Source organism: Tamandua tetradactyla, chromosome 15, assembly GCF_023851605.1.
Source record: "Tamandua tetradactyla isolate mTamTet1 chromosome 15, mTamTet1.pri, whole genome shotgun sequence".
In the NCBI taxonomy this organism is placed as follows: Eukaryota; Metazoa; Chordata; class Mammalia; order Pilosa; family Myrmecophagidae; genus Tamandua; species Tamandua tetradactyla.
In genome coordinates, this window is record NC_135341.1 from 12,026,862 (window position 1) to 12,039,087 (window position 12,226).

Sequence of the window (12,226 nt, forward strand, 5' to 3'; positions counted from 1 at the left end):
TGTTATACTTAGGACTAGTTATGTGGTTGATGGAAGGGCTGAGAGACCAAACAAGGGATGTCGAGATATCTCAATATTAGCCAACAGCCGGAGACCTTGACCATACCTACAGTAGGGGGTCAGAGAGAAGAGGCTTGGTTGTCTACTGTCAGTGCCACATCCTGGAGCAGAGAGAGAGGAGGATAAATACCTCAGCTTCTCTCAACTCCTGTCCTCTAAATCGTCTGTCAATATCTCCAGACGTCTGGCAGACTCTGCCCGAGAACCAGAAGGCAAAGGTATATGGGAGATAAAGTTCTCTGTGGTGCACAGCAGGACTGAGAGAGGGGAAAAAATGGATCTGAGAGTAAATAGGCAAATGGCCAGTTCAGGACCCATCTTTCTCCAAACCACCAAGTCCATCTGACCCTGCTGGAGCTGACCCTTACTTGCAGCTCCAGGGATGGGTGAGGAATGTAGGCTCACCCTGATAGCTATAGCGCTTGGTTCAGAGTGAACACATGGCCCAGTTGGTCTAATGAGATTGAACCCTGGAACTTCTGTTGCAACTAAGGGAAAAGAGGAAGTTTCATCTACTGAGGTTGCTGGGCTTATAGGGAATAAATCTACAGCAGCTGATGGTTGTCTTGCTACCATAGAGGAAAGAGGAGCTTAGAGTGAAGTATAAAGGAGAGCAGGACCACGAGAATGTCTGAATACCTGGATCCAGCCACAACCATGCCTAGCTCTCTCAGTTGTGTGAGTTGTAATGCCCATTTTCTGTGTGAGTCAGTTTTTGTCATTCGCAACCAAATGGTTCCTAACACACAGGCCTAAGAAGGAACTGGGGTACCAACCGGTGATTACAATGAAAACTCATGAACAACAACGAGAGGGAACCTGTGCATGGGGCCAGGAGTGGGAGAGGGGCCCCACATCACGACTGGACCAGCAGCATAGGTGGTTCCTTCAGCCCTGCTTATCCAAAACCAATTCCAAACCTCCCCCTCTGTTCTAGTTTGCTAGCTGCCGGAATGCAATATACCAGAAACAGAACGGCTTTTAAAAAGGGGAATTTAATAAGTTGCTAGTTTACAGTTCTAAGGCCGAGAAAATGTCACAAGTAAAGCAGCTCTATAGAAATGTCCAATTTAAGGCATCCGGGGCAAGATACCTCGGTTCAAGAAGGCTGATGACGTTCAATGTTTCTCTCTCAGTGGAAGGGCACATGGCGAACATGGCGGCATCTGCTGGCTTTCTCGTGGCTCTACCGAAAGGGGTATCTCTCCAAAATGTTTCCTCTTTTAAAGGATCCCAGTAAGCAACTCCACCTTCAATGGGTGGAGACACACCTCCATGGAAATCATCTAATCAAAAGTTACCACCCACAATTGGGTGGGTCACATCCCTATGGGAACAATCAAAATGCTCCCACCCAGCAATATTGAATGAAGATTAAAGGACATGGCTTTTCTGGGGTCCACCATAGATTCAAACCAGCACACCCTCTTCTTATGCAGACCTTGTCTTAATAAACATCTGACAAATTCCTCAGCCTCCTTTATACACACCCATATCTTTCCTACTGTACCCTTAAGAATTTTTGCCCTTGTGAAGGCTTCTTACGTGCCAGACACTATGCCAGTAACTTTATACATACATACATAACCCTGTATCTATCTCTAGCTCTATATCTTTAGTCTTTTCTATGAGGACAGCTACCTATTAAGTAAAAATTATTATCCACATTTTACAAATGTGGACTTGGTGCCTGAGAAGGGTTAACTGGCCAGCCCAGGATTTGACCCCACATCATTATAATGTGAAACCTTTCTCTTTCCCGAGGAGCTCTTATTTCTCCTCTGTTCTCAGCTCAGATTGGCCACTCCCCCTGGAGGCCCGCTCTACTCAAACTAGAGTTGGTCCCACTGCTGCGTACTTCTCAGGGCTCCCTTTCTTCCCCTCCCCAAAGTTGCAACAAAATCCATAGTAGTCACATCTGTCTTGCCTCACCAGAGCCTGGGCCCTTTAAAACATGCGGCCTGAGTCTGCCTCAAGGGCAGCACAATTTACTGGACATCCACCACATAATAGACCCTCCGTAGCTAAAGGAAGAATGAATGTTGAACCACAGGTTTTGATTTGAAATGAATCCTGCCTAACCTGAAAATTGGGAATGTAGTGATCATTCTCACATAAGGACCAAAGAACTCGAGCTATAAGGGGCCAAGGACTGATACAGAGAAGGAATCAGCCACAGCTCTATCCAGCCTCAGAGTCTGGGAATGGGGCATTCTGGGCACACTAAGTGGACAGCCAGATAGGGGGAGACTGTTAGACCAGGGGAGCCTTGACAGCCCCGCCTTCCCATCCCCCCCCCAAAAAAACAGCATGTCACACATCTGTTCTACTTTCCCTACAACCTGGAATCTCTCTTCACTTGTTGACTTCTCCAGCAGGTTGTGAGCTTTCAAGAGCTGCCCTCGACCCAGTGCCTGGCACCCTGAGGGCCCCTGCAGGGTGGCGAGGTAATTGAAGGAAGGCTTGCTCCCGTGGCCAGTCTCTGTCACCTTCCCTGGCCAGTCTCTGTCACCTTCCCGGGGTGGGTGGGTGATGGAGGAGGCTGATGATGAATTCTAAGGAGCCGTCTGCTCGGTGCGGTTTTAGTGCATATACTACTGACTGTTCAAAGGGATCATCACATTGACATTTCTCAAACCCCGTAGGCCTCCTTATTATTTCTGATAATGTTATCTGCCTATAGCAGATATTGCTGTCCATCATTCAAAATACATGATTATTGGATTATTGGATCATGTGTTCCTCTAGGCATTGTAGGCTGTTTTCATATCCATTCATTTATTCATGTATTCATCAAATATTTACTGAACATGTATCAAGTGCAAGAAGGTACATGTTAGGTTCATGGCTATTGGGGGCTGAGGGGATGGATAAATAAAATATGAATCCTGCTCTCCAAGAGCTGAGTTGAAAAGAGGACGCAATAATAATAGCAACTATTTCTTGGTACCCACTATGTGCCAGGCAGGTTCTAAATATTTTCCAAATAATATCTCATTTAATCTTCACTCTAGCCTTAAAACGTAGATAACATTCTTGCCATTTGATAGGTGAGGAAACTAGGGATTTGGATACTAAAGCAATTTACTCAAGATCACAGCTGGTGAAAGCAGAATAGGGGTTCCAACCCAGATCTCTGAAACACCTAAGTCTGGTCCCTTCTTCTAGGCTGTACTGTCTCCAAAACAAGAACAAAGCATATGGTGGGCAGTGACTCAGGGAAAATTCAGACAAAGTGACAGAGAAGATCAGAATGATCCCTTCCAGCCATGGATTGCTGAACATTTCTGGAAGGTAGAAGCCATCGATGCTGGTTATCCTAACACCCATTCTCTATCCCGATGAAAACTGAAAATTTGTTTGATCCTAAGGTACTCACTCGTGAGACACTACATAAAATCAGCAGGGACTTGGAATCAGTTTCCCATTTCTGTAAGATGGCCCATGAGTGACAGTACCAGACCTTGGGGTTTTCCCCCTTGTCCCATAGCAGTCGAAGCCTCTGAGTTGTTGTGGTCCGTGTGGATCAGGGTGCTGGGGGCCGGCAGGAGGTTAACGTCCTTGAAACTAGAAAGCTGTCATTTTCAAGATTTCAAGTGTTTGTCGCCTAGGGTGGAGATTGTCCTAGAAGGAAAATCAGCCTGGGTTCTAGCATCTCCTCTCTGCTGGGCACTGCTATGGAAATCCAGTAAGTCACCCAAAGCAGGATTTGCAGCTCTGTTAATCCTGTGGAAAGTGTGAGTGTGTCAGAACAGTGCAAGAGAACTTTTCCCCCAAAGCTAGATTGAAGTTATCCTATGTCTGAAAAAAATTATTGCTTGTTCTTAAGAGCTGTTTATGTGTTTCTCAAAGAGATCGTGAGTGTTGGCCAAGGCAGGTTTTCTTTACTTCATGGTAGAAGAAAGAGAATCAGCCTCTGGGTGAGCACGTCACGCAGAATGAGCAGCCCTCTGTGGGACTGGGACAGGTTCCTCTGTGATGGCCCTGTCCTGGCATCTGGGTCAAACCTTAGTGTGTGTGTTCGAGGAGGTGTGGAGGGGGATTTCCCTTTATGGAAATGAATATAGGCGCTGTCAGTCAGCCTAGGAACTAGGAGAAAGCATCCTGGCAACTATGTGGGGGTAGGGAAGAATTTTCTCCTTTTTCTAGAATTATCTCCTCTTGACTCTCTGGTGGGTGTGTTGAGTTGATCTTTGACTTGTGAAGGTCTCCTTGGAAGCAGATGAGAGCTCTAATTGTGGTTCAGAACTACAGGCTCTGGAAGTAACTACTGCTGGAGTAGATGCAACTTATCTTCTGTGGGATCTTTCTGTAATTCCCAAGCCTTTGGTAAATTTTTGCTAAATTAGAGAAAGTAGAAATTACAAGAGTAAATATTAGCATCATTGAGGTTTATATCCTTTCAGTTATTAGAAGTATGCTTTCTGTCAGGTTACTTAACCTCTCTGTGAGTCTTTATTTATGAAATGGGTTAATCTTACGTAACTCATAGTATTATCGTGTACTAGCTGCAAATATGATGATGTAAATTCAAATCTTAATGCCATTTTTTTTTGTCTCCATGATTAATTTCCCAACAGCAGGCTGGTGCAAACTTGAGAAAATTAGCATTAGATGTTTAAAGCAAGATAGTTATAATGTTTTTCTAAAAAATACCTTTCCCCAGAGAAGTGCCAATTAGATGTTGGTGGGACAAAATATTTGCATTTAAATCTTTTTTTTTTTAAGCAAAGATGTAGAAAAGCCTTAGTGCTTGTTGATGGAGGATCATCACAAAGGTGCTATGAAGAAATGGGGAGAAAATAAATCTGCACAGCATCACTTTAGTTAAACTTATTTGTTAAGCATATTTAATAAGAAAAAAGGGTAGTAATTTAATTCAATTCATAACACTTGAAGCCATTTTCATTAAATTGTAAAGAGTGCATATTTTGAAATATGCTATTCATATTTGCTTAGGAGGGGAATTCTATTGCTTTGGGGATAAAGACCCCTAAACAAAATTTCCCCTCAACAAATAAGGCATTGTTCTGAAAATCCAGTTTTCCTTATCACATGAGGCTTGGTTGTTCAGCTGCTCCACTAATTGTTGCAACTGGCAGTTTTGAAAAAAATCAACATAGAGAATTCTGCGAAATAAAATTGAGCATTTGGTTATAAAATCAGGTATGGAGCTATTACAGTGCACTACTGGGAGAATCTTAGCACAGCCTTCAACTTCATGAACCATTAACGAAAGTTAGACTCTAAACTCACAGACATATTTCTTGACTAAGCACAGTGTTATAAGTGATTTTCTGGCTGATTGTCATTAGGTGTTGTGCTGGTTTGAAAGGATGTCTGTCCCCTAGAAAAGCCATGTTTTAATGTAAATCCCATTTGATAAAGGCAGAGTAATCCCTATTCAATACTGTATGTTTGAAACTGTAATCAGATCATCTCCCTGGAGATGTGATTAATCAAGAGTGGTTGTTAAGCTGGATTAGGTGATGACATGTCTCCACCCATTTGGGTGGGTCTTGATAAGTTTCTGGAGTCCTATAAAAGAGGAAACATTTTGGAGAATGACAGATTCAGAGCGAGCAGAGTAGAACAATATAGCCATGAGAAGCAGAGTCCACCAGCCAGGGACCTGTGGAGATAAAGAAGGAACATGCCTCCCGGGGAGCTTCATGAAACAGGAAGCTAGGAGAGAAAGCTAGCAGATGGCACTGTGTTCACCATGTGCCCTTCCAGATAAGACAGAAGCTCTGGCTGTGTTTGCCATGTGCCCTTCCACTTGAGAGAGAAACCCTGAACTTCATCAGCCTTCTTGAACCAAGGTATCTTTCCTTGGATGCCTTAGATTGGACATTTCTATAGACTTGCTTTAATTGGAACAATTTCTCAGCCTTAGAATTATAAACTAGCAACTTATTAAATTCCTCTTTTTAAAAGTCATTCTGTTTCTGGTAATTACATTCCGGCAGCTACAAACTAGAACAGGTGTCTATACTTCTAATTATTTTTAAATTGCAAACAGATTTTCAAGTGTTTTGGAGCATGGATTCTGGAATCAGATTGTATAAGGTTGAAATTCCAGCTCTACCATTTACTAGCTATGTGGCCAATTTACTTCAGCTTCTGGAAGCCTCAGTTCCTTTTTTTTTTTTAATGCAATTTTATTGAGCTATATTCACACAGCATAGAAAACATCCAAAGTTTACAATCACAGGTTCACAGTATCATCATATAGTTGTGCATATAGCCCCATGATCAAATTTAGAATATTTTCATTACTCCAGAAAAGAAATAGAAAAGAAAACCCTAATCCTCCCATACTCCCTGTCCCCCCATATTATTGACCCATAGCATTGGTGTGGCACATTTGTTACTGTTGATGAAAGAGCATTAGAATATTATTGCTGACTATATTCCATAGTTGGTAGCAGGTACATTATTTCCCATTATTATTAACCCCTTATAATAGTGTCGAACATCTGAAAAAGTTCATGAACGAACTTTTTTATGTTTGTACAGTTAATCACAGACATTGTCCACCACAAGATTTACTGTGCTATGCTTTGCTATGTTTTAACCTCCACCATTCCTTCTAGTGACATACATGACTCTAAACTTCCCCCATCAACCACATTCACTCACAATTCAGCACTGTTAATTATACTCACAATAATGTGCTACCTTCACCTCTGACCATTTCCAGATGTTTAAGTTCACCCTAGTTAAACTTTCAGCACATATTAAGCAACCACTTCCCATTCTTTAGCCTCATTCTGTGTCCTGATAACTTGTCGTCTATATTTTATATCTATAAGTTTGCATATCATAATTAGTTCCTATCAGTGAGATCATACAGTATTTATCTTTTTGTGTCTGACTTATTTCACTCAGCATAATGTTCTCAAGTTTCATCCATGCTGTCAACTGCTTCAGGACTTCATTCCCTCTTGCTGCTGAATAATATTCCATTGTATATATGTGTATACCACATTTGCTTATCCATTCATCTGTTGAAGGACACTTGGGTTGTTTCCGTCTTTTGACAATTGTGAATAATGCCACTATGAACATGAGTGTGCAAATGTCTGTTCAAGTCCTTGCTTTCAGATCTTCCAGGTATATTCTTAGTAGCAGGATTGCCAGATCATAAGGCAACTCTATATTTAGCTTCCTGAGGACCCCCAAACCATCCTCCATGGGGGCTGTACCATTTTACATCCCTACCAGCACAGTGAATAAGTGTTCCAATTTCTCCACATCCTCTCCAACACTTGTAGTTTCCTGTTTCTTTAATAATGGCCATTCTAGTAGGTGTGAGATGATATCTCCCTGTGATTTTGATTTAGATTTCGCCAATAGCTAGTGAAACTGAGAACAGGAACAAGGCTAAGCCTGTTCTTTTTCATAAGCCTCTTAGCCATCTGTATTTCCTCTTTGGGAAAATGTTTATTCATATTTTTTACTCATTTTTCAATTGGGTTTTTTGTCTTTTTATTGTTAAGTTGTAGGATTTCTTTATTTATACTGGATATCAAGCTCTTATCAGATATGTGGTTTCCAAATATTTTCTCCCATTGAGTCGGTTGCATTTTTACCCTTTTGACAAAGTCCTTTGAAGCACGGAAGTATTTGATTTTTAGGAGTTCTCATTTATCTAATTTTTCTTTCATTGCTTTTACTTTGGATGTAAAGTCTAAGAAACAATGGCCTGTCACTAGATCTTGAAGGTATTTCCCTACATTTTCTTCTGGGAATTTTATGGTACAGGTTCTTATATTTAGGTCTTTGACCCATTTTGAATTAATTTTGAATATGGTATAAGATAGGGGTTCTCTTTCATTCCTTTGGTGATGGATATCCAGTTCTCCCAACACCATTTAGTGAAAAGTCTGTTCTGGCCCAGTTGAGTGGACTTGAGAGCCTTCTAAACAATCATTTGACCATAGATCTGAGGGTCTATTTCTGAGTTCTCAATTCAATTCCACTGATCAATATATCTATCTTTATGTCAGTACCATGCTGTTTTGACCACTGTGGCTTTATAACATGCTTTAAAGTCAGAAAGTATCATACCTCCCACTTCATTCTTCTTTTGCAAGATGTTTTTGGCTATTCATGACCCCTTACCCTTACAAATAAAAATGAAAATTAGCTTTTTCATTACTGTAAAGTAGTCTGTTTATACAAGTCCTTCACATTCTTGGTTAAGTTTATTTCTAGATATTTGATTCTTTTAGGTGCTATTGTAATGGATTTTTTTTTCTTGATTATCTCCTCAGTAACTAGTATATAGAAACACCATTCTTGTTTGTTTGCTTGTTTGTTTGTTGCATGGGCAGACAATGGGAATCGAACCTGGGTCTCTGGTACCACCATTGATTTTTGCATGTTGATCTTATATCCTGTCACTTTGCTGAACTTGCTTATTAGCTTAAGTTGCTTTGCTGTTTTTTCTTCTGGATTTTCTAAATACAGGATCATGTCATCTGCAAATAGTGACAGATTTACTTCTTCCTTTCCAATTTGGATGGCTTTTATTTCTTTTTCTTGCCTAATTGCTCTAGCTACAACTTCCAGCACAATGTTGAATAACATTGATGACAGTGGACATCCTTGTATTGTTCCTGTTCTTAGAAGGAAAGCCACTCACAATTGAGTATGATGTCAACTGTTTTTATTGAAATTTCCTTCTATTCCTATATTTTAAAGTATTTTTATCATGAAATGGTGCTGAATTTTGTCAAATACCTTTTCTGCATCAATTCAGATGATCACATAGTTCCCCCCCCCTTTTAATTTAGTAATTAAATACATTGTTGTATTACATGAATTGATTTTGTGTGTGTGTAACCACACTTATATACCTGGAATAAAACACACTTGGTCATTTGGGCTGTTTCCATCTCTTGGCAATCATAAATAATATGGCTATAAACATCAGTATGCAAATGCCCATTTGTGTTCTTGCCTTCAGTTCCTCTGAATATATACCTAGTAAAGGAATTGCTGGATTATATGGCAAATCTATACTTAGCTTCTGAGGAACCACCAAACTACCTTCCAGAGCAGTTGTTTTTTTTCACATTCCCACCAACAGTGGATAAATGTGCCTCTTTCTCCACATCCTCTCCAGCACTTGTCGTTTTCTGGGTTTTTTTTTGATAATGGCCATTCTAGTGGGTGTGAGATGATATGTCATTGTAGTGTTGATTTGCATTTACCTAATAGGCAGTGAAGTTGAATATCTTTTCATGTGACTTTTAGCCATTTGTATTTCCTCTTCTGAGAAGTGTCTTTCATGTCTTTTGTCCATTTTTAAATTGGCTTGTTTGCCTTTTTGTTGTTGAGTTGAAGAATCTCTTTATATATTCTGGATAGTAAACCCTTATCTGATATGTGGTTCCCAAATATTGTCTCTCATTGCACTGGTTGCCTTTTTACTTTCCTGACAAAGTTCTCCTATGCACAAAGTATTTAATTTTCAGGAGTTCCCATTTATCTGTTTCTTTTTTCAATGTTCATGCTTTGGGTGTAAGAGCTAAGAAGCCACCCCCTATTACAAAATTTATAAAATATTTCCCTACATTTTCTTTTACAAGTTTTGTGTCCATCATGGATGGGTGACTAAACAAGCTGTGGATATACATAAGATGGAATATTATGCAACTGTAAAACAGAATAAAGTCATGAAGCATGTAACAACGTGAATGAACCTTGAGTTATGCTGAGTGAAATTAGCCAGAGACAAAAGGATAGTGTATGGTCTCACTAATAGGAACTAACATTAATGAGTGAACTTTAAGAGTTGAAAACATAGGTTATCAGTTAAAAACATAGGTTAAAAACATAGTTATCAGAAGTTAAAAACATAGGTTATCAGAAGTTAAAAGTTAAAAACATAGGTTTTTAACTTCTGGCAACTGTCCCATGTTGCCAGAGAGATTTACAGCCCTGGGAGTCACATCATTAAAGTTAAAAACATAGGTTAAAGTTAAAAACATAGGTTAAAAACATAAAGTTTTTATGAAGTTAAAAACATAGGTTAAAAACATAGGTTATCAGAAGATAGAAAGAGGGGACAGAGTGGGCAATTGGTGCTGAAGGAATACAGATTGTGCAACAGGGCTGATTGTAAAAATTCAGCAATGGATAGCACAATACTAGCTGATGGAGGCACAATGATATATAGAATTAAGTCATGAAGTCCGCTGAATGCAACTGAGCGTGAGTATGGTTAAGGGAGGAGGGCTGGGGGCACATATGACACCAGAAGGAAAGATAGAGGATAAAGACTGGGACGGTATAATGTAGAAATGCCTAGAGTGGACAAGGATGGTGATTAAATGTACAAAGGAAGAATGTTTTTGCATAAGGGAGAACAAATGAACGTCAGCATTGCAAGGGATTGTAAATGGATGGTAAACAGGAAAAAGTACAATCAGTGCAAGCGAGGGTCTATAGTCAACAGTAACACTGTAATATGCATCCACTGAATGTGACAAAGGCATTATGCCAAAACTAAATGTCAACAGGTGGGGAGGCCTGGGGGAGGGGTATGGTTTCTTTGTGGAATAAAAGAAAATGTCTTCTTATAGATTATAGTGACAAAGGCACGACTATATATTTAGGTTAGATTATATGAAGTATGAATAAAACTGTTTAAAAATAAGCACAGAAAACCAGGTACTGGAGAAAATGCAGAGAAACAGATGTACTTACTCAATGTCAGCAAGGAAACTGAGAGGTATGGTCCCTCTAGAGGGCAGTGCGGTGGTTCCACAGGAGGCTAGGGGTGGGGTTGCCATATGATCCTGCAACCCCATTGCTCAGTATATACCTGGAGGAACTGATTGTGGGGACAGGATGGGACATTTGCACACTGGTGTTAATGGCAGCAGTGTTCAGGACTCACAATGGATGTAGGTGGCCTAAGGGTACTAAAGAATGGTGTATACATACAACAGACTATTAAGCGACCAGAAGGAGGAATGAAGTTGTGAGTCATGCAGCTAGGTGAACGAACCTTAAGGATTATATGTTGAATGAAATGTCAGAATAAAAAGACAAATATTGCCATGCCTCACTCATATGGAAGATCTGTAATATAAAAACTTGGTGAGCTGAAGTCGAGAACGTGGGTTACCAGGTTGGGTCCTATTGTGAAGGGTCCTAGATTGTAAGCTCTTACAGGAGTCACCTATATTCAGAAGTTGTAACTGTTATTTCTAAATTCTGAGATACTGAGCTGTTTGTATATAACCTGGTCATTCCCAGAAACTTAGGTTTATGTGACACCTGAGACACAGAGTTAGAGCTCTGAAGCTGTGGAAGTCAGCACTACCCCATACAGGAACTGTTTAGAAAGTTGAAAAAGGGATCATATTTCAACTAGAGATATGAAGGAAGCTAATCTGGGAAGGACTAAGGTAGATCAGAATACAAGGTAAAGGATGATATCATCCATATTTGAAAACTTCAACTTTTGTGTAAGACCAGAGGGAGAGATGTTTGTTTATTTGGTGCAAAATTTGTATTTTGGGTAGTGCATTACCTAATGTAACTTGTATGATCAGTTTAGTTGAACACCATAAGTACATGGAATCTTGACTAGGGTACAAGATCTTATTGGTTTGACCATGTTAGTGTGATGCCCCAATATATTCCAGAGTAATTTGGGCAGTGAATAAAGAAGCATTTGCAAAGTCCCTTTGGGGGACTGGGGAGAAGGGAGGAAATACTCCAGTTCCCCATTTGGAAAATTTCTGATATGCTCGCAAGCAGTAGGGACAACCAAATCAATAGGCAAAGCCCTCGATTTTGGAGTACACCCCTATGAAACTTATTCCTACAAAGGATAGGCTAAGCCTACTTAACATCAGTCCTAAGAGTCACCCCCAGAAAACCTCTTTTGTTGCTCAGATGTGGCTACTTTCTCTTAGCTAACTCAGCAGGTGAACTCACTACCCTCCCCTCTACATGGGATGTGACTCCCAGGGCTGTAAATCTCTCTGGCAACATGGGACAGAAATCCTGGGATGAGCCAGGACCTGGCATCATGAGATTGAAAAAGCCTTCTTGACTGCAAAGGGGAAAAGAGAAATGAGACAAAATGAAGTTTCAGTGGCTGAGAGATTTCAAACAGAGTTGAAAAGTTATACTGGAGGTT

General features: G+C 40.3%; 1 long non-coding RNA gene across 1 annotated transcript in view; it reads right to left on the reverse strand.

Moving 5' to 3' along the window:
• Nucleotides 1-2,868: 2,868 nt before the first annotated feature.
• Nucleotides 2,869-12,226, reverse strand: part of LOC143656930 (uncharacterized) — a 99,609-nt gene continuing 90,251 nt past the window's right edge. Inside the window, exon 4 of the long non-coding RNA XR_013162642.1 lies at nt 2,869-4,400. This is a non-coding gene — a long non-coding RNA (uncharacterized LOC143656930). The remainder of the gene's footprint in view (nt 4,401-12,226) is intronic.